Source organism: Phasianus colchicus, chromosome 6 (genome assembly GCF_987193195.1).
Source record: "Phasianus colchicus chromosome 6, bPhaCol1.hap1.1, whole genome shotgun sequence".
NCBI classification, from domain to species: Eukaryota; Metazoa; Chordata; class Aves; order Galliformes; family Phasianidae; genus Phasianus; species Phasianus colchicus.
The window spans coordinates 17,263,165-17,286,879 of NC_143441.1; the positions used below are offsets into that span (position 1 = coordinate 17,263,165).

General features: G+C 36.9%; 1 protein-coding gene and 1 long non-coding RNA gene across 4 annotated transcripts in view; both read left to right on the forward strand.

Annotated features, from left to right (window-relative positions):
• ZNF385D (zinc finger protein 385D) overlaps positions 1-23,715 on the forward strand; it is a 394,225-nt gene that overhangs the window by 20,774 nt on the left and 349,736 nt on the right. The gene's annotated exons all lie outside the window — the stretch shown is intronic.
• Positions 2,318-23,715, forward strand: part of LOC116227102 (uncharacterized) — a 39,936-nt gene continuing 18,538 nt past the window's right edge. The window contains exon 1 of the long non-coding RNA XR_004166483.2: positions 2,318-2,398. This is a non-coding gene — a long non-coding RNA (uncharacterized LOC116227102). The remainder of the gene's footprint in view (positions 2,399-23,715) is intronic.

Consider the following 23,715-nt stretch of genomic DNA (forward strand, 5'->3'; position numbering starts at 1 on the left):
AAAATTGTTTCAAGTGAAGGCATTTTCTCTAGGAGGCTTGAGTTGTGTTTTCAATGATGGCAACAGATATAGAATGTTAAGTTTGACCAGTGGAGTCCTTTCTGTTGATCAACGTCTAAGTATTGCCAACGGATGAAGTTGGTCTTGGAAAATTTTGTAAGATAACCTTTTTGATTCTTAGGAGGAGTTCCTTGTTCTCATAAATGTTTCATAGATCATAAACCACAATACATCGGTATAATGGTGAAGAATACAAGCTACTTAACTGCATTAATGATGGCCAATAATGGGCTGTACATTGGAATGGTACTACTTTGCAAGAACTTGAGATTACTAGTGGAGTGCCATGCAAAAGTTTGTGGATTCATCCTAAGGCTCAGTATCATTTGAGTGCCACAGTGCTGGGTGGAAAAGGCTTTCTGTTGCTGCAGGCTGTCTTGAAAATTGTATAATAATCTGATTTTGAAGAAGTCTATATTGTAAGAGAAAAAAGGAAATGTTTTGTGGATGTGTATAATCTGTGTACCTGGATATCTCACATGCATTTTGTACTCCTTTTTTTTTCTTTCTCCACATACCTGAGATGTATATGTACACGTATACATTTTCAAGTTAAAAATATCCTTATAATTATTAATGAACATATGGTAACAGCTTCTTCAAAAGCTGATAAATATGAAGCATCTATGAGCTAGAATTAGGTCACTGAACAGAAAGCAAGAAATTACAGGTTCACTTCATTATTTCTTGAAACTTGATTTGAACCTTAAGGTAAGTCTCCCACCTTTAGCAATTACCAGGGCTTTTTTTGGCTCATAAGTTAGGAATTTCTGTATTTTACTTTCCTATTCTAAATGACACGGTTCATATGTTTATGACACAGAAGAAAACACATTTAATATATGAGAACATCTGAAATGATGTAAAGATTCTATGATTTGTGCCTGAAGTCATTAAAATGTCTGTGCTTCCAGAGTAGGGCAACAATATGTACCTAATTCTGGTCCATCTGGGGAAATGTATTTTGATGAACTTTCTGTCAGTGTTATTTAGCTCAAAATTGTATAAGAGAATAACCTAACTGGGTGTTGCTGCTATCTGTTTGAATTTACTCAGGCTGTTAAATATATACTGCTGTAATTACACCAGTGGTGCTCTGTACAAGTGCTGAGACAAAAAGACTAAAACTTATTATTTTTCTATTTAATATGAAACTCTAAGTCACCGTGGCATTGTAGTTTGTTGCATGCAAAATGATCCGGACTAGGACATCTTAGCTGAATTTAATTTTTAATCAACCAGCAGACACTTCTGATCATGGATTTGGGTGTTGATGAGAAAACCAAGTCGACACCTTTCTCTAGCCTCAATTTATGCCTTCTATGTGGGCCGGGCCGCTGTAGCTGATGGAAATACTCAGAGTGGTGGGTGGTTTCTGCTGTTCTGCAGCCCCCTGCTACTGAAACCGTGCTGTTTATGCCCACTGTACAGCTATTTTGAAGCTTTCCTCAGCAAAACCAGTGCACTGACAGGCTAGAGTCTGCAGTACCGAATTTTGGCTCGTCTCTCTTGTGTATGTATGCCTACAATAATCACATGGTGTCTGTAATCTGAGATTTAAGCAAGGATGCATTCATCAGAGTCTTCTATTAGAGAAATTGTCCAGGGTATATTTTATTCAAAATGAGCTAGCAATTTTATATAAGCTCAAAAAATATCTTTTTTCAAAGCTCACTGAAAATCAGTAGACCAAATATTTTTTAAAAAGAGTTTTGTGTTTCTATAGAAAATAATGTTGAGAATCAAGGAGAAAAGGAGAGGCTCTTCCATGCTGAAATTTATGATTAGGACAAAGGTAATTTTGATATAATGTTTTATCACTTTTTGGAAAATTAGGTTTCATTAAAATCAGCATTCAGCTGAGAATATTGGAGCTGTCATTCACATTAATAGATCATTAGGCATGAAAATATGAGGAAGATATTTAGGGACATGGTTTAGTGGGCAATATTGGTGGTAGGTGAACAGATCCTGGAGGTCTTTCCCAACCTTAATGGTTCTATGATTCTATCAAAGATTGTAGATGCGTGGCCTGCATGTTTATAGCTTCTGTGCAATTAACATCATAGTTTTTGATTTGAGAATATAAAAATATTGTATTTAGTTGGTGTATGGGAACTGGTGAGTCACGGCCTGAACCAGTGATTGATCACCTGAGGCAAGGGCTGAGTCAGCCATGGGAGCACAGGTGAAAGTGATTCAGCTGTGTGACTGGAAGGGGCGGAGCCTGGCTGCACCTCTCCTAGACCCCATTTAAGGGCTGACTGCCCCTGGGAAAGGATCTCTTTCTATAGAGCTCTCTCCTTTTGGAGTTTTCTGCTGTGAGCCTAGGTCACAGGCGAGCATTTCATTTTTGATTGTCTCTTTCCACCACAATAATCTTTCTAACTATCAATCTGTAAAATACCATCCTAACCACGCCACTCTTCTAACTGTGCATTTGTTAGTTGTACAGTTGGGAAAGTGGAAGCAATTAATCTCTGCTTTAAGATCATTGAGGATGGGTGGGTTTTTTAACTTTATTTGGTGTTTGGTGAAAGCTTGGATATTATAATTTTTCTGCTTTGTAACTCATCAACAACTCATACTGTTGTCTAGTTGGTTTTGAGTATGATGTGTGTGCAGCTTTGGACATGGTGTTATGGAGAATTCATGGTTTGGCAGAATGTTTGCCCTGATGAGGTTAGGAGATTAGCTGTATGTTTCTACCTCAAGAGTTTCTCAGTAATGAAACAATATGATCATCCTCATTATAATAACTATAACTGCCAAAACGCTTTTATTTCTTGTATCTGTTAAAAAAGTAGGAGAGCATGTTATCCAGTGTGGTATTGTTTTTTAAAAAAGAGAAGTGTATTTCATGTCACTACTGTTTTCTACTTTATTTAAGTAGAAAAAAAATTCTAGTACTGTGGCGTACCAGGGATCTAACTGGTAGAATAAGTGTAATGTACAATAATTCTTTTCATTTTTTGATTATTTTTAAAAAAATTGCTAGGTACTGTAATCATATTTGTCTGAATAAAAGGTTATTGAAATTGTTATTAGATCATAGAGGAGGAAAAATACAAACGGGATATTTTTTTGTTGCTCGTGATATATACTTGATATATGGTATTTCTGGTGTATGCATATATAAAGCAATTGCCACTTACCCATACCGTTTAATATGCTATGCTATGAAAATTGTTCTGGCTGGGAATAGTATAATATCCACATGATGTGATGATACATTTAGGATTTAGCTTTGAGAGTTTTTGTACTAGTTGTGCTTCGTGTCTCACTTCGTTACACATTCTTAGACCAGTAGAAAGCCAAGGCTGTCACATCTACCTGTATGTTATCTGAGGAGAAATAACATTTGTGTTAACCGCCTAAGGGTGAACTTCAGGAAACTGAGGTTACGTCTTCAAAAGAGGAACATGATCAATATATGCATTGTGGTTACAAGAAAGAAACTGCTTGATACGATTTTTTTGTTGGCTTGCATTCTGACGGCAATGTGATGTGCTGTTTCAACATACAACGTACTGTTGACTACCAGGTCTTCTAAGACAGATTATTTCTTTCCTTGTTTTTTTTTTCTTTTACTTCCAGTAGTCAGCGTCCCATTCCCCAGTTTCTACAAACTAACCCTAAAATGAAATTTTCCTTTTTTGGATTAACAATTGTAGTATGTTTTTGTATCTGTATATAGGATCTTGCAATAGATGTTTTTTTGGCAATTCTACCCATTTCAGCATATATTGTGCTTTATCCAGCGTGAGTGCTGTTGCTGTGGGAGAGATCAAATAGAGTTAGTAGTCTACACCAGAATAAACTTGCACAGGTGATTATTAATGGGCATCATAACTGAGAAGAGGAACTTCTTTATTTTTCTTAAAGAAATGAGCAAAAAAATCACAAATCTTTGCTTTCATAGTTACGGTCATCATGAGAAACTGGAAAAAGACGTTTGGAAACAAGTGTAAGAGCTTAAAGATAAAATTCCTTTAGATACTAACTGCCATTGAGACATTGTCATTACAGCAGATTATCATTTTTCCTGACAAACATGACTTTATAACTCTCGAGTGTTCTCTAGGTGTTAAATATTTATTTCTCCTGCTTGGGAAATATATTATGAGTTCCTGATTCTTTTCCCTCTAAAAACGTATTCTTTTGGCTCCCCTTTTCTTAAGATTTTCTAATTGTTCTGAAACAGACTTAATTATATTAATTATTTTCATTCTTACTTACCTTGATGTTTTTTCAAGTCTGATAGAGGCTCTGAGTGTCAAAGAGCTTTACTTTCCCCAAGAATCTCTGTATCTGCTGATTTAAGGAAAGATAGTATCTCTGCAAATGCTGCTTCAGCTCTTAGCATACTCTTGTGGCTTGTCCTTGTCTCACCTGTTCAATAGTTCGTGATTGTAAAGGTTTCTGAAGGTTGTAAAGACATGAGTTACAGAGAGGACATTTCACCCATCCTTTTGACAGTTCAGGGTCAAGTGAACCATGCAGGCTTCCTCTGTTGTGGAGGGAAATGGGCACAAGCAAAAAATAATGATGTTCTTATTCTATTGTAGGCAAATATAAAGAAAACAAGAGAATAAAGAAGATGCTTTAACCCTTTAAAATTCTTATTTCTTTTCCTGCTTTTCCTTTGAAAAATGGTTAATTCTGAAGCATTATTTATATTCGGGCTTCTGGGATGCAATCGGGGGAGGGTAGCTTGCCAAAAACAAACAAACAAAACCACTGGGGCAAGGCTCACTGATTTCAGTGATGCTGTTAAGGTGATTAAATTGAAGTGTAGAAAAGAGGTGTTGAAAAAGCTGCTTATTCTCAGGGATTCAGGGTTAGGACACTAATGTTTGACAACCTGTATTCAAAACAAAATGCCACTGAAGTATCAATTTTACTGTCTGAATTAGATGAGCTTTGTAGCTGACTCTTTGATATTCCATTACTGTGGACTTCACGTAGCAATACTGTTTGCTTTATGTGGCTGACATGTGTGGAGTGAAAAATGGTACCCTTAACCTCCTATTATTAATCTTTTGTGGCTTTCCTATGTTTTCTGAAACTAAATTACATTTTAATGTCTGTTGTGGAATAGTGGAGTGTTTTTTTAACTAATCTCTTTGTGGTATGACATTTAAACCTGACAGATCTCTTTTTTTCTTTTCTTCTAGTTATTTTTATTTTTTATATATATTTTAGCTTTTGTCTGTAACATTAAAATGAAGTTCAAAGAACTTTTATGCATATTGTAATGTTGACAGATTTCTATGGAATTTGGTAGGCACTTCTAAAAATTGCAATACTTGAGGATACCTCCACCCTCTGAACTCGAATAAGTGTACTAAAGTGCTGTTTAGACAGGTTACAAAGCGACATCTCTCTGTGCATGATGTTTTTACCTGAAGCCTCTTGAAGACATGCATGGATCAAAGGTAGGATAAATTAATTTTAAAAGAGAAAATACTAAGATATATTAATACATTTATTAACATTTGCTGAACTTTGATACTACATATTAACATTCTCCTGCGAGATGCTGTGCATTTAAGTTGTTTTATTTTGAAAAAAGATAAAGTACCTTTTTCTTGTTATGTTTGGAATGTGTACTCTTGAAATAACAAAGCTAAAACTAAAGGCGTGGTAGAAAAATAGTATCAGAGAGGGAGACGAGCAATAAATCAAAACATACATTGTGCTGTTGTCTCCTATGGAGATCTTTTTAAATACTGAAAAAGCAAATATAAAATTTATTTCCAAGGTCTTTCTGAATTTTCTGCTTCGTAAGGTTCATCTAGTAGACTTTTTTATTTCTATAAGCGTAATGACTAAAATGTCTAAATACCTTTTCTATTAAATGTATTTTACACTACAGTCCTCAGCCTTGTGTTAAACAGCTATAAAATAATTTCGTTTATTCTTTAGAGAGCACACAATAGTAATCCAATGAAAAACAGTAACCATACTGGATATTTGTGGGATTACTGACTCACTTGAGATTAGATTATGTATTATACACCACTGTAAATGGGTACTAAAAGCCTTTTAATGCCATAAAATTGTGCAGAGTTCATATTGTATATGTTCAAGAGTGAAAAATTATTTTGGAAATCCATTTAGAGATTCATTATAAATTATTTTACTTGTAAACTTGCATCATTTATATTGCAAGTACATCCAGGAAGTAGTTATCAGAGTCAGAGATTATAATTGTTTTAAATGAGTTAGAAATTCTAGGAGTGCTGTAAAAAAATTCTTATGTTTTCTAAAAATGATATCTGAGCTACATATACTTAAGAAATTGTTTTGAATATTTAAGGGTTCATACAGTTTTTAAGTATGGAAATTAAAATGTTTTGTTCTCCAAGCACACATCCTATCTGTGTGCACAATTTGTACATAGTCTAGACCTGATAAGTTTTACAAATTAGTCCTAACCAGAAATCTGTGTAATTTAGGAAGAAAGCTGTGATTTTTTTGTTCTATTCTTGGCAATGGATGGAAAAGACTTACCAGTAAATTTGTCTATATAATTTTAGCTGGTAATCTTTTAAAAATGTTTGAGATTTTAATCTCAGAGTCAAAGTACTTGAACTTCATGAAAAGATCATAAATTTTATTTCTTGTGAATCTACATTTTAATACAGTGTTGTTAACACTACTTGTTCAGTGTATTTTTCTGTTATTTTCAATGCTGTATTGTTTTGTACCTCAATGCTTTTCTTTGAATTTAGTTGTTGTTACATGTTTAATTTGTGAGATAGGAAAACTTTGTCACAAATGCCTTTGTTCATCCATCCACTTCTCTTATATGCCTGTGCAATAGGTTCTATAGTGTAAATTACTGCTATTTTCTAAAACTTCTGAGGATAGAGGACTTAAATCTTATGGTCTCATTCACCATTTCATGGAAATGAAAGTATATTGTTTAAATGGTCTGTTTATCATAATGTGTAGCCTGAATGTTCTAGAAAATATTTGTATTTAAGATATAGTGTCCAGAGACAGCGTAGCTTGTCAGTCTTTAAAACAATCCTTCCATTTTCATTTATTTACTTTCCTACTTCTCTTAGCAGGATTAAGCAAGATGGACCATCTTTGAGTCAGTAAACACACTAGAAAGAAGTTAATTCACTGACAGTTTCTCTATAGAATATAGTTGACTTTCAATCTATTAATATACTATACTGCATAAAAGAATTTCAGGCAACTGGAGAGTTGATCATACATTTATTCAGGAAATTTAATTTATTGTGTGGTTACAAAGATATGCTCAAAGATCCACAGCTAAGATTCTGCATGCATATTCATAGAATCTTAAAATCATACAGTGGTTTGGGTTGGAAGGAGCCTTTAGGATCATCTAGTTCCAAACACCCTGCTATAGGCAGAGGCACCTCCCTCTAGACCTGCTTGCACAAATTTTCATCCAGTCTGGCCTTAAATGCTTCCAGGAGGGGGCATCCAGAACCTCTTTGGGCAACATGTTCCAGTGTCTCACCACCCTCACAGCAAAGAATTTTTTCTTGATGTCTAGTCTAAATCTACCCTCTTCTAGTTTAAAACCATTTCCCCTCATCCTGTTTCTACCTGCCCTTATAAAAAGTCCCTCCCCAGCTTTCCTGTAGGCCTCCTTCAGGTACTTGAAGGCTACTATGAAATCTCCCTGGAGCCTTCTATTCTACAGGCTGAAGAGCCCCAGGTCTCTCAGCCTGTCCTTATAGGAGAGGTGCTCCAGGCCTGTGATCAACTTCATGGCAGTTGGGTATATTTTTTTTTAGCTGGATGTTCTGAAAGTAATGCTTCACATTCTATTACATTGGTCTGCAACTTCAGAGGTGGATGGTGGTGATAGGGCAGTAGAGATTAGGTCTTCCCATTGGCATTCAATTTTTTGTTGCCATATGACAGATGGCAACAGAGGGGCGGTGTGACTAAATTTTGTCTGACATGGAGATGCATATGAAGAAAAGGTGTGGAATTGAATTCCTTCATGCAGAAAAAATGGTACCTATTGACATCTATCAATGCTTGCTGAACATTTATGGAAACCAAATAGTGGATGTGAGCACAGTGAGGCAGAGGGTGGTGTGTTTTCAGCTGCAGCCACAGTGGGTCACCTCCACTAGTGTAGAAATTTATGAGCATGGCCTGAGGATTTTTGCTTATTGCTGACAAAAATGTATAGCTAATGGTGGTGACTATATTGAAGTGTTTGTAGCTGACAGTTTTCTCTATCAAACAGTGTTACTGTGCTCTTTATATCTGTTGTAATTTCCTTAGAAATAAATAGGAGCCACTACTTTCAGAAATAATGTAGTTTGTTCATGTTCTTCCTCTAAAAAAAAAAAAAAAAAGGAAAATAGCTGTATGGTCATAGGATATTAATAAATGATCAGGGAAATTACACTTTGATGAATTCATTGTATAAAATTAGTCAAGTATGACCTGCTGGCACACAAGTTGATTTATGTCTGTAGTCTTTTAACTGTGTGTGAATGAGTAGTGGAAAGTAACCATATCTAAAGATATCTGAAATCAAAAGAAAAATTCACTTACAGTAATGGGAATTACTTGGGTGAATGCTAAAGGGAAAAGCTTGGAACTAATGCAGACCTTGCTCACCTCTCCTGAAAATGTTTTCCAAGTCAGTTAGCTGGGCAATCTTTGCTGCCTCATGCTTTCAGTTCTCTGTGATGTTCTGCTGTGCTCTCATTTCTGCTTACATTCTACTAGCATTTCTGTAAAGCACAAAAATGGAAACTTTAGATTTGAGTGCTTATTTAAATATAGTCACAGTTTAGATTAATCATAGTCACATAATGTGACCTTGAGTTAATAGACAGGCTTTATTTGGTCTATTAAATTGGTGGCTTTCTTATAAAACACTTGAAAGTTTTAAAAGTGTTTTTAAATGATGTGCAAGACGGATGACTAATTAAGGTTACTAATTGTGGCAATACCATGGACCAGAGAAGAGGAGGAAGATATTTGCCTTTCATGTCCATGCACAGAGAAAGTTGGGTATGCTCCAAGTTTCTGTTCTAGGTAGTTGTGGACAAAATGCTTCTTGTTTCTCCTCTGTGTACAGCCTGGCCTCCAGCACAGTATTGTCTCTGTGTGGCGCATGGCCCACTGGGGAAGCATGACGTGAGCATCTCACTGCTTATTTTCTCTTGGCATAGTACTGCTACGATCTCACCACATCCAATGGTACTTCAGAAGGATAAAGAGGTTTGCCTGACGCAATTTCATTTATCATAACTGATAATATCATTTGTTTTCTCCTGGAACAGTGAGCATTTTCCCCAGTTTTGTTCTTCTAAGCATCCTTTACAAAGTTACAAAGATTTCTGGGCATGTTCTTTTTTCTATTTTGTGTTTTGTCCTATCTTATTTCAAACTGGATTTACTGGAAGCCTGCTGCTATATAGTGAGTCTGCACTGTGGTTTTCCAGCTGATTCTAGCTGAAATCATTGCAAAGTTTCAGTGTTTATCTGACTGTTTGTGCCACTCTGTCTGTAAGTCTTAATTCTGGATGAGATTCCTGTGTACATTGTTGCCAATAGGCACATTCTTCACTTCTTGGTGTCTGTTAGTGTGTGAGAGCTTACTTTACTATAAGGTTTTGGCAGTACCATCCCAAGTTGGATTGCAGGAACTTCGCAAGACCCTTCATACATGAAAGCTACGTAGGGGGTAGTGGGAGAAATAGTAACTTCTAAGATGCTATTTTTAATAATACCTTAAAGTTTATCTCACCCAATAACTTGAAAACAACCAAACAAATTTCAGCAATGTTCTGAAGCAGATAACAGAACCTAATAATCTTCGATGATACAATGTGAGCCCTGCATTCTTCCTTTCAGACTGCAAGTCTACAATTGCAATGACATCCAGATGACCTGGCGATCTTTGATTTACCCGAGAGCTGTAGATTTTAGTTCTCTTAAGACAACAACCTAATGAAAAATAGATTTTAAGTAAATATTAAATGGAGTCAGGAATCTCGTAGTTCTCAGCATTTTTTTTCTCCTGACTGGACAGACTGGTGCCTTCTGTATATTTATTGTAGAGTGTCATTGGTTTCTAATTTTTTTTTCTGGGAGGTGAGGATTGTTTTAGTTTTAGTTAATTGAATAACTCAAAGAACTAGGGATGATTTATTTTCAGGCAGATATGCTTAATTATGTTTTGTGGCCAATTTGATGTTTTCTTTTTTTTTTTTAATGTTGTTGAAATGCATTGATAAACCATCAGGATCAAACCAGAAAAAAAGCTGGTAGTATAAGAGGAGGCAGCTGGAGTTCATTCTCCTACTGAAGCCACTTTTGCCTTTCTTATTCCTTACTGACTTCTTTCAGCCTATCAGGCTCTGGTATAAATTATCACTTCACTGAATAACAGCTGGGGGTTAATCTCATGAAGAGAATACTTGAACTTTCTGTCTGTCTTAGCATTGTACTTTCAAGCTGAGTGTTGTTTAAGACACAATTTGAAGTTCCTTTGATGGTGAGTAGATATATATACGCTTACAATTAGGCTGGTGATGAGCAAGGCTGTTTGAACATGGAGAAACAGTGTGGTAACTTCTACTGGGAGGCTTAGGCAACAAAAGCATACAGCCTTAGGGAGATTTTATAGTATGAGAAAATTCTAATAAAACATTAAGTAGGTGTGTAGTCAGCTGTTCTGCCAATAAACACACAAATAAAGCCAAATTTATGATCTGTAGTGTCATTCTGGTGATAACATATGGACTCTAAGCTTTTAAGATTTTGTTTCTGGAAATGTTTATGCATCATTAATACTTAGCCCTTCTGGTAGGGAATAAAACAGTATTCAGGAGCATTCCCTTATCTGCTGCCTTTGCTAGAAGTCTCAGTGCATAGACATATTGTTGGTTGAAGCAGCATGAGAAGCAATCCAGAATGATTTAAAACACCCATTTCAAATATGCTCCGTCCATTCTATTATGTATTTTTTCCTAGTATAAAATGTCACTTCCAATTGCATGATTCAGTGATATGCTGATACACAGTAGATGTGTATGAGTTTGCAAATCACCCAAATTTTCCCAGTGCATAATCCTGATCTACAAAGATGGTTCTTCTGTATTAAATAGTCTGCATATTGAACTCTTGATGCATCAAAACACGTCTGTATCTAGAGAAATAGGTATATTGCAGTGATGTGGTGATGTGTAAACAAAGTGCCAGTTTTGTATGTAATTTATTATTATTAGGAATTTATTTAACTTATTTATGTAATTTATTTATATTAGGAAATTCATTATTTGTGAAGATAATTAAAGTGCAGAAAGCATTATAGTTTTCTGTATCTCAATTTTGGTTTAAAGATCTTTTTTTTCCTCTGATTTTACAGCTTCAGAAATTCAGTTTTCTTCTTACACATTTTGGCTTGAGAGCCTTGTTTGCTAGGCTTGCTTCCACCTGATGAAGTGATGTATGTGTGGAACAGAGGAAAATGCCAAGTGAGGCTGTTCAGGCCATTTACTACCTGTATGGGTACCCCTGAGGGGTCGTACAAGAGCATGTAACAGCAGAGATCTGTCTCCAACCTGTTACTCAGTGAGGACCCGAAAGGATTTTTTTTCTTCTATGTAGGTACTAATTTCCTTATTATGTTATATTAAAAATGCAACAAGTACTTTTTTTGATCCTTTGGTACTTCATACTCTGGGTGTAGGTAAAATCTCATTGGATTGAGGGTATGTGCAGGAATTCAGTTGTGCAGCATCTTGTTTGTCCAAGCAGAAATTCTATTGCAACTGTTTTATTTACTTAATTGTATGTTTTTATTTAAATAATCAAAATGAGTATAAAATCAGACATTAATACTGTCACCTATTGTGAAATTGAAGCTTGTTTTATATTCCCCATTCATTTTCAGGCTTTAAGTTATTGAAGGGTTTTCTGTTGACAGTACCTCAGTGTGACATAGGCACTGGCAGGAGTGACAGTTTGGAGCTTTTGGAAGAAAACAATTGGAGTTTCTGGCACCTAGGGAGTGTTAAAACACTTCTGGAGCAGTTGAGTAAGCCTATTAGCTGAATGTTGCTACAGAAATGACGGGCAATTAAAGTTAACAGGGCTGACACTTGCGTTGTTATCTTTATGAGTTAGACTAAGGTAGTAAAAAAACTGAAACAATTTTAAGATCTAGCTGTTTGAGTGCACGTAATAGTACGTTGCAGTGGCTTTACTTCCAAGTGTGGAAGCTGGAAACCTGCCCCTATTCTTCTTGAAAAGAATGAATAAAAAGGCAGCATGGCAGTGAGGACTGTGGAGTGAAAGAAGCCAATGTCTCTATTCCATGTCTCAAGGAATAGTAGAAAATAGTTATGGGAATGACACCTGCTTGCGTTTCTCTGAATGAAGTGAATTTCCAAGAGCAGATTGTGCAAAGAATTAATGATGTTTTAATGATGCTTTAATCAACATTTTCTCCCTTCATGCTATTGCATCTCTTTGTTAAATATTTAGGATGAAATCTGAGATTGTCTGTGCTATTGGAATTTACCCTGGGACTTGATGCTGTAAACTGCTGGAGGAATCAGTCTGGAAGCTTTAATTGCTGTGAGTTTAACAAATTTTCTTTATTAGAGGAGAAAGGTGAGAAAATAGGAGGCAGCTGCTTCTCCTCCCATGTATATTGCCCTCCACTGGGAAGGGAGGAAAAGACTTCACTCAACCTTACTCAAAACCTGTCATGTGCAAAATTGCTGTGTAAAAGCTCTTGAGTTTGGATTGCTATTAGGAGGCATTTCCTTTCTTACTGAAATATTCTTAAGGTAACTTGAAATAACATAAACCACATCTTTTGTAAGATTTTTAAGTATGTAGTAGTAACTGTACTCTTCCTCCCTCTCTCTCTTTCTCTTTTTGGGAGATCAGCAAAAGGTTGCTTTCTGTAGCACAGTTAGATACCGAGACCTGCTCTGGCCTCTCAGTTTCCTTCTGGAGCTGAGAAACAACTTGAGATGTATTTATTTAAAATCTTCCCTAAGGAGTAGCCTCCTGAAGTGGAAAACTTTTCCTGTGAGCTTTGGTGGGATACCAGCCATCCAGTGTTTCTTGTGAATCCTTCATCTCAACATAGGGCAGTACACTGAAGTCTGTTCAACAACAACAGACACAGTTGTGAATGTGAGCCATATTTGGGTTACTTCATGCATCGGGAGCTGTCAGTTTACAGATGCAGGAGTCCACAGTTTTAAAAGGACATCTGGGAGACACTGCATCAAAGCCAGGGCCAACTACTTTAAGTGTTCAGGGAAGTATCAGAAAATGTGTAACCTGCTGTGGGTCATCTTAGAGAGAACACTGTGGAGATGCTCTTATTTTATGAGAGCAGGTACTAAAGTTTTATTTAAGTGTTTGTAATATAAGAAGATAGTGGAGAAATCTTTCATTTGCTGCTCCCTGTGAGCTTCTTTATGCCTCTGGTTAATTTGGTTTGCAGTAGCTCACCAACTGTTCTAGTAGCCTTCAGAATTTCTAGATGCAGCAGTTCCACAGTACTTTGCTTTAGGAATGAAACCAGGCAAATTTCAGAAGGCAAAATGCAAAAGCTGCTACTTCCTGATTGTGTAAAATAAGGATAGTTCCAGTATGTATGTGAAAATAACCATATTTGAAGAGTTCCATATTTGTCTCTCTATGGAATAGTGTATCATTGATGATAAAATATATGAACAGAGACTACACATTCTTATTCATCACTACTGGCTGATGAGTTAGTTATTCTGCCCTTGCAGTGAAGACTTCAGTATTTTGGTACTGAAAATTGTAGCTTCTATCCTTGAGTCAGTGCACAGCTGGTATATATGGAGCTATAGATTTTGATGCTGCGTGTTTGACATGTTTAAAAGTGATGGACACCGTTTGGATGGCATTTTTTTTCCATTTTGTAACACTTTCAAACTTCTGCTTCTTTCAAAAGCGAAATGCAACAATTTCATGCCTGGAGAAATACCCCAATAGTCAAAGACTATGTAAAAGTTTGCTATTCTGATAATTTGTCAGTGATTTCACGTGATATTTTATGCCTTATGTATAAAATTATTAAACATAATGTGTAAGAATATCATTTGTAATTCAACAGATTTGTGTTCAGATGTTGATGTTATTGTCAAAGCTGAATACAAATGCAGCAATTTTTGTTATGGTGTTAGATTCACTTCCTGGTGACTCCTCTATTTTTGTCATGCAATATGGAAAAGACTCTACCACCCTCAATTTAACAATCCTGTCAAGATATATTTTATAAAGATTCTCATAGTAATGCTTTGAGCTGTTCAGGAAATAATGCGCTGATGCCACTATGCCAGAAGGCTGAGTGATCACATATTGCCATGTTAACATTTTCCTGTCATAAAGGGAAAAACAGAGCAGCTGGAGAAGAAAATGGTGTAGTCAAGATTATAATCTTGATAATAATTGTAGGAGCCAACACTTGTTTTCTTGAATAGCTCAGTCCATTAAATGGGGCTTAAAATGAATTCCTTTTGGTCTTTTTGGTGGAAGGTACATAGCAATGTGTGATGCACATGTTAACAGTGGCTAATGTTTTTCATCCAGTAGCTGATACAGAGCATGATAATGGTAGGCAAAATACATTGCCTGAATGTAGGCAAAGAATTATTTTTTTCAAGTCTTATCTGAGTATGAATTTATACCATGGTATAATTTGTACTAAGTTGTCATATGACTCTTTCTGAAGAAAAATATAGTTAAGCAAGAAAAAAGTACGGTATACTTATTTGGAAGCATATATATATTCAGTCTAGACCTGTATTGGAGCTACTCTGGGTAGACTGTATTTTAAATTTGTTATTGATTAATCTAACTTGTAAAACAGCTTGAGATAATTCCCATGACTGTGACTGCTCTTTAATTATGAGGGCACAGCTAATCAGCTGAAAGCTGTCCTCTTGCTGAGTTCTGCCAAGAATTTGTCTTGACTTCAACAGATGCTTTTTTCTCAGTCCTGGTGAGACAGTGTGAGTGACTTGTTGATGCTAAGATCAGTAAGGCAGTCAGCAGCTGTTGGAATGGAATTTTGTAGCTGTGGATCATCTGGCAGAATAAGATACTAGCTGGCTGGAGGATTGGTGAGAGAGCAGCCTTTATTGAGCATAAATATATCAGACCCACTTTGTTAAATACACATACATGTTTGAAGATTTGTTGTATAATTACCTTGATTAGATGGAAAAAGAAGTGCATGGAACTAATCAAAGAGCTTCAGTTCATTGGTTTTAATAATCATTTTTCCCCTTGTGAAATGCAGGTGCTTGGTTTGAGTGTGAGGATGCAGTGCTTATCTTCTTACAAGCTTTGATTAATATCTAATTCTTTGCATTATGGAAGGAGCTAATCAGATATTCAATTTGCTAATCAGTTTCTCAATTTGATTAGTAATATACTAATCACTTAAGAAAATATAGTGTGGCATGTATTTAAGAATTTTGAGGTTTTTAGAGGGTGTTTTTAGAGGATGGAAAGGCAAGAAGATCTGCTTACTACCTCCACTTTCATGCGGCCTCTCCAAAAGTGAGTGAGAGGAGAGAATGCTCAGAAGCAGATGCTGAAGGACATGCTGTTATGCGCTGCTGCTGAACTTCTGTCACTGGTGCCTGATAAACTCTTAACTAAGTCAAGACTGAAAGTGAGAAAGCAGCGTCCCTACTGCTCATCTGATTACTTGTGTTCTCACCTTTGGGATTTCAGTGGGTTTTCCCCTGGGATTTCAGTGGCTTTCCCTTTCGTAGGGTGTGTGTGTTTTAATATAGTCTGACTTTGAAAAATCTTATTTCCATCATTTTTTTTGTCTGAAAGCTTTATGAGATCCATACCTCCCATTAATATTATAAGTGACTTCTGTTTGTCTGTATGAAATACTGTCACCTAGAGGGTGGCCACATGTGAAGTCTTGTCACTGGTGACATAAGATTTTCTTTGCATTGTTGATGGGCTCTGCTGCATGGAGCAATGGGACTGGTTCCCCCTGTCTCCACAGAGAGCACTGCTGGCTATCTCAAATTTTTTTTTTCTGTTGATTCTCAAGTCGTTTCTCCTAATGAAGTTGCTAAAACTTGCTTCCTTTTTTCCCCCCCTTCACCTTAACCTTTTTTTTTCCTAATGGTAGCTGAACAGTGCTTTGCCACTGCTTGGATTATACCTAAATTTCATTATGCTTGTTCATTTGCTGAATGAAGCTCAAGGCCTGGACTCAACTCAAATGGATGGTAAGAAAAGTTGTATTTGAGTCCTTGTGCTAATAGCTAGAGACTGTAGTGCTTATATGTAGCTTTATTCATAGTAGCCCTTACTGTGTGTCACAAATCTGTGGGGATATCTTTGTCAGACCCTGATGGCTCTGTTTAAATCCAGAGAGGGAAATAAACTAGAGAGTGAGCTCTGCTGTCTACATGCTTCCATTTATAATGTTTTAGATGTTAATGAAACCAAAGTCAGATGAGCAGTCTATTGATGGGGAAAGGAACCAGATTTGCCTTTGTCAGAGAAGTTGATAAAATAGAGGGTAGAATGGACTCAATTATAGTAATTGTTTTTGCTTCTACTTTGAAAATGTAAAGCAGTATTTTTATTATTTGATCAATACTTTATTTTCACCTAAGTGCTCCTGTGTCTTCAGCTCACATCTGGCCTCCATCTCTTCACTTACCTTATGCTTGGCAATGTTTTCAGTGGTGACTGGCTGATCACTGGTCTAAATATGAACAGGAGGTTTGTGGATGGAGATTAAAAGCATGATCAGAATGGTGTGTTCCCTTTTCTTTAACTCCATATAATGATTAGGAAAATGAATGTATTCCTATCTGCTTCAGGTAGTCTTTAATATTAACAATAGTAAAAAATGTGCATTTGACTAAAACACAACACACTGACTGTGTACTTATCAAAAGCGTGAAAAGCCTGGTAGTAGAGTGCTGAATGTTGTGACTATTGCTTTTTGTGTGCTTTCTTCTAGCTGCCAGTATGAGCTTGGCCTGCAGATATTAGGGGGAAAAAAACAAACAAAAACACTTCAAAATGCAGCAGCTTTAATTTTAAAGTTGTAGGCATTTCAGCTGCCTTTGCCAAAATAGTTTAAATCATATATTGTGCTGTTCACAGGCCTTTTTCAGTGAATGGGCTTGCAGAATATAAGGATGCGTTTCAGTACTTGGTGAGCTTAGGTTTTATGCCATCTTTTTATTTTATGTGATCCTAGGTAAAAGGGTGATTTGAATTTGTACTTTGATCTGAGGTTCATAATATCAGGGACTATTTGTATTTCTATCTGAGAGTTGAGTGATTCTGTGAGGAAAGAACTTCATGAATTTCTGTTACGAACCTGATTTTCTTCTGCTCAGTAACTGATAAACCCTTTTACTTTGGATTCGTGAACTTTCATTGCTTTTTGTCTCAATGTCCGTGAAAGGTTATGTTACAGCAAAATTTGTCTACTTAAGTTTTGTGGTAGTCTTAAAACAAAGGATTTCAGAGGTCAGTCTGCGTAAAGGCAAATGTAGAGGAAAATGAGGAGAGAGATTGTCTGCTGCATCAAAGCCTATCCAAGCAGTGTTTTGTTTGCAGAAACTACCAGGCACTGAATGCAAACTGTCCTTTGCTATGAATCTGTGTAAGGATATTCCTCTGGGAGCATTTGTTTGATTCCATGAAAATTTAGTTTGCAATGTGTTTTGAATGCACTGTTAAAATATTTCCATCTTAAATGCTGTCATTAGAGAGAAAAAACAGGATGGCATCAGCAAGACAGGGAAGTGCATGTCTTTATATATGCTCAATTAGCACTGGAAACTACTAACACAGGGCCAGATTGTAGTGCTAATACTCACAGATGGAGTAAGATATTGTGGAAATACACTGCCAAAATGGCTGAGGCTGCAGGCACTCTCCTTGGAAGGAGAGACTCAGCATGGGTATTCCCAGTATGATTCAGTAGTGCCTGCAGTGTGGCATGTTCTGTACATTTTAACTTCACTGTCACTAACCATGGGAAAACAAACAATATTTCCTCATATTTCACATTTCTTCCATTGCTTCTGCCTTTTACTAAAAGCATGCAAAATGTTGGCATTTCTGGTATCCATCCAAAGAGAGTAACAGCTGGGATTCAGACTTCCGTGTTCCCTTGTTACTCTTTCATGGGTATTTCTGTGAAAATGAGAATTAAAAAAAACAACAACAACAAAACACACAACCCTGAACACCAGAGCAAATGTCATGTGGCTCTTTGGCAAGCATTCAAAAGTGTATTCTGCTTACTGGTGTTCTCTTCATAGTTAATATGCATGGTTATCTACTGGTGCACAAATGATACGTGATGATTAATATTCCTAAAAAAAAAGGGAATATCTTAACCTCTTAGTAAGGGAGTAGCTTTTAATGATACTAATATGCTACTAGTTTTCTAGGGTAATCAAGATATCCCTGTTGGGTCATGCCCAAAGAAATGTGAGACTTTCACCAGATTGAAAATAAATTCTTCCAAAGGACAATGTCTAGCTATAAACTTCCTTCAGAGACTGCAATAATTGCATTCAAAATGATGCTGACATCAGCCCAGTGGATCTTGTCACCACTGAAAAAAAACGAAGTTACCATTTAATTCTAATGCAGCAAGAGCTAAATAAAACATTTTTGTTAGAAATTATTTAGCATGATCCCAATCTACAAAATAAACTTACCTATGACTTGTCTTTTGTAGCATGACTTACTTAGAAGGTATATGGGAACTCAGGAAGGGAAATGAGTGCAGGGAGATGGTCTTTTGCATTGTTTCAACTCATAACAGCGTCAGAAGCCTTTAAATAAAAATGGTATATAAATAAGTTATGGATTTTTAAACTTTAAGGACTCCTGCATGCAGTATTTAATATATTCCAGTGAAGATATTACCTTCTTACGTGAAGAAGAATATATAAATAAGAACGCTTTCCTCAGTTCTTAGGTATGGAACTGCTGTGTAGAGATGATTTATAGGTACTCTGGAGGTCTGTAGGCAGTGATTTGAGCTATGTTGTTAGTGCTAAACTGTGTTCTCAGAACTGGTGTTTTTCTGGAAGAGCAGGACATTGCTGGGAGGGCTCAGAGTGCAGTTGATGCCCAGCCATCGTCAGTCCTTGTTTAGTCCTTACTGACTCAGCTGCTGTTGGCAAAATGGCAGTCTGCTCGAGAGTGGAACACAGTGTAGCTCCAGCAAATCCTGAAAATGACTGTACTGACTAGCAAAGAGTAATGTAGAAAGTGGAGAGCCTGTTCAGTTTGTGTAGAGACTTGCTATATATCTTAAGAACTGGGGGCAAACCACATTATATGCCTTTTATAAAACTTGATTTCTCAATGATTTTTCAATGGAAAGTGCTATTCTTATTTTACCACACTACAATTTTTACTTTATTCTTACAACTCAGTTTTGATTTCTGCAAGCTAGACCTGCACTGTGATATCTCCTGTCATTTCATTGTCGCAGTCCCACATTGCCCTGCATTTGATTTCCCCACTAAGTATTAAACAAAATACTGCAAAGCTGCTTTTTATCAGGCACCCTACTCTGACTGTTTCTACTGTGCAACTAGAAGCTCCTCAGTCTGGTATGTGATAGATTTTTGCATAATGCTATGAGAGCAGCTTTGAAATTTTTCTCTTATTTTACTGTGTAAACTCACAACATCAGAGGTGGGTGTTGGTGGAATGGCAGTACAAGTTGAACCTTCCTACCAATATTCCATTACATTTTGTTGCTGTGTGAGAGATAGCAGCAGAGGGGCAGTCTGACAGAATTGTGTCTGACAAGAAAGAGCATATGAAGCAAAGATGAGGAACTGAATCCCTCCTTTGCAGGAGAAATGGCAGTGCTTGCTGGACTCTTATGGAGACCAAACAGTGGATGTGAGGCAATGGGGGGTGGAACACTGAAACAGTCAGTGGGCATGATGACCTCAGCATACAGGCTCTTGTTCATTGCTGGCCACAGTGCATAACTAATAGTGGTGACTGTTGAGAAAATAGAGCAGATTCTCAGCTACAAAACACTATCAGCATTATTTTTGTATCTAATTGTATCTCTTTGTATCTATAGTCATTTCTATGAAAATAAATAAAAGGCATTACTTTGAGTGACCTATGTAATTTTTCAATTGCTTTTTAGCTTTCAGGCAAAGGAAAAAGTGACATTAAAACAAATGTAGCAGACTTTGTTTAAACAGATGGGTAGAGAAAGAAGGAAAGAACAGCCCTCTGGGTTAGCTGGAGTTTTGGAGTTTGCATGCTCTCAGAGTTTTACGTTAAATCTGGGGCTGACAAAGCAGCATATGGCCTTACTTGGCTGATCTAAGAACACTTTGCTGTTAAACCTCATTGTGTTCTACCCTGTCCAGCTCTCCAGTCTGTCCTAGTCTTGTTCATTGGTAATGAAGGAGCTGAACAAGGAGGCAAAGTGGGAATATGTAAATACTTGTTTATCACTGAGATCTGCTGAAACAGCTGTGGTCACTGCAGCTCCTCCTAAGCATGTGCAGGAGTGCCATTGTATGTGTTGCTGTCTTATCCTCCTGAGATATGAATCAGCTCAGAGACTGCTCCCTCACAGTACGTGCTGGCCAAGGACAAGATATACAGCAGCTTCAAAAGACCTTCCCAGTTTGTTGGCATGCTGCTGATGTATACATATACTGTTTCAGCAGGAAGATTTGCCTCTCTGGTGCTGATGCCCAGGTACACAGCTGTGCTCCCATCTCAGCTGTCTTGTGGCAGAGCTGTTGTCCTTTCTCAGCTCCTCCACAAACCTGCTAGTGGATTAAGGTATCTCATTCCTGCTGGTTTTCAGCATCTTTACAGAGAGCTGAGAGCACTCATTTTCTGTGGATAAATGGGGACACTGTTATGGGTTTTTCTTGTGTGTGGAGGTAATGAAAAAAGTGAAAAGCCGAAGACAGTTCATCAGTAGAAAAAATGTGGAGAAATCTGCTGAAAATGTCCTTTTCGATGCCACAGGTTTTAGTGATTACAGGCCAGGATAGAAGTAGAATGCTGTGTGCTTGGATAGGTCTTTTTAGGCTAATAGGTATATAGCAGGGGCTCTATTGATTTGTATCCTTACAGAGCTATGTGAAAGTCTGGGAGTTCATTACACAGCTTGGTCTAAAGCCGCAGGAATTTGTGCCTGAGGCAGCTGCCTGTGATAATTTCTCTCCAAATCAAGTCTTATCTATTTAAAGAGAAATCACATAGATAGTGGTTTTTCTGAGACAAAAGACAGCATTTTTTTATCGTAGGCTTCTCTGTATCTATTTGGAGTGAATGTCATAGGTCCCACCACTTCTGTCCTCTTCTGCAGTCAGGCTGCCTGTTGTGACCACGCAGATAATTCTTGGATTTGAAGCAAAGTCTATATGAATGTTTTCTACACTGCCTTTCAGTGTATTGTACATAGTCTCTTTTTTTTTAAGAGATTTTTTTGTGTTCTTGGGTGCCTAACTATGTAATGTTGGTTGCTCTGTTCTCCTTTGGGGGAGGTGATGAGAATGCTTCCTTTTTTTTTTTAAGGGAAAAGCAGATGGGGACAAGGATGGCAGCTATTACAATGTGTCATTTGATAACCATAATTGTTATTGGCAACGCTTAAAATATGTTCAAGATAATGCTTTTGTGCTTTTTGTGTTTAAAACTTTTAAAGTTGAGTTTCATTTAGAGTATTTTATACTGGGCAGAGAGACAGTTGTTAATGTGCATTTACTAATTGGTAGTGAAGCGAAGAGCAGAATTAAAACATTCTGTTTATAGTGATAAGTGAGTGAAAATGAGGTTCTAAAGGTTGCCAAGTTGAATATTTTGTTTTTAAATATTAATTTGGAGTGGCTTGTTGTGTATTAGAGGGAGATGGTAGATTCAACCACAAATTGAATGCAGTCCTGAACCGTGAATCAAAGTAATTAGATTATTAACATTTGGTATTAAAATAGATACCATTCTATTCAGCTGCATGCATGCTTAAGATGACCCATTAGCAAGCAGGCAGACCTCAAATTTCTCCTGGGACTTTCTGAAAAGAGCTGACATTTTATTATAACACAGAGGAAAGCAGAAGCACAGCACAGTTCAGACAACTGTTTTATCACAGTAATTAAAGACTTATTCTAATTGGCTAGTCTGATTTGACTTGCCTTTTCAAGAGAGCCCTAGTTGAGGAATAAGGGAGCTTGGTAATCCCTAGGCTGTAACCCTCAGCACAGAGGGGGAAACCTGGAGCTGTTCTCTGTGTCACTGAGAAGAAGGTAGACGTGGGTGAAAACTGACAGAGCCTGAAGGCTGTGTTGTCATTGCTTCACCAGTCACTCAAGGACTTAGGGGCAAGGCAATGTTTTGCATTTAAGACAACTTAATCTTTCAACAGAACAAAGATGAAAAACGTTTTGTTCTGCTTTCCTCTTTTGTTGTGAACCTGTGTGCTATCACTGATGTGGTAATGTGAGCTTACTGATGCTGGGCAATTATAGACTGATGACCAAAGTATTTATTCTGATCGTTACCAGAAAACAAGATGATGTGAAAGTGGGTGTTCTTTTTATGGCTAAGTTATACATCAATAAAGGATCAATAAAGGATGGAATACATGGAATTTATTGCTTTATATATTTTTGACTGTTTCTTAAATTGTAATGCTTAATACCCCGAGATAGACTTTAATTCGTAGACTCATACTTTATTTATTTATTTTTTCTCCCCTCAGTTGACAAATTACTGGATTACCATCTAAATGTGTACTTCTAAACTACATTATGTGGGGAGAAGCATGTTTCTTCTAATTAATTACCTTCCTGCATGTTATAATGATATCACAATTAAAGCGAATGAATTGTGTAAGATTTCATTATGTAGTAAATAATGATGCTATAGCATTAAGGTTGTCTTGCACCAAAGCTGTTCTAAGGACTTCTCTAAGGATATGGAGCAAAGAGCTAAAATGCTGAGATGTTGAGTGAGATGTAACTTGAGAAACAGAACTCTGGAAAATTGGAGTGGCTAACATAATTGTGAATGTTACCCATGTCACTCTGCTGTCACTCTGCTGTAAGCAAAGGGCCCACAAAAAAAAAAAACAACCAACAAAGAAACCAAAAACAACAACAAAAAAAACCCCACCAAAACCATAAAAACCGATCTTCTGTGTATTGGCCTTTTCCCGTGCTTTTCCTTTAAGTGGCTTCAGTTAGCCTTCTGCACTTAGGCTGCAAGTAACTGAATGGAAACCCTCAGAAGTCAACACCAGATGTACAAAAATGACACTTGTCGCACATTGTATGAAGGCTATATTTGGTAGGGTAGTGGCTGGTTGCCTTCTCTGGTTCATAGAATTGCTCAGGTTGGAAAAGACCTTAAAGATCATCAAGTCCAACCACAACCAAACCATACTACCCTAACTCTAACAACCCTCCACTAAATCATGTCCCTGAGCATCACACCCAAATGTTTATTAAACATATCCAGGGATGGTGACTCAACCACCTCCCTGGGGAGTCTATTCCAGTGCTTAACCACCTTTTCTATAAAGAAGTGATATTCAACCTAGGCTTACACTGGTGCAAGTTGAAGCCA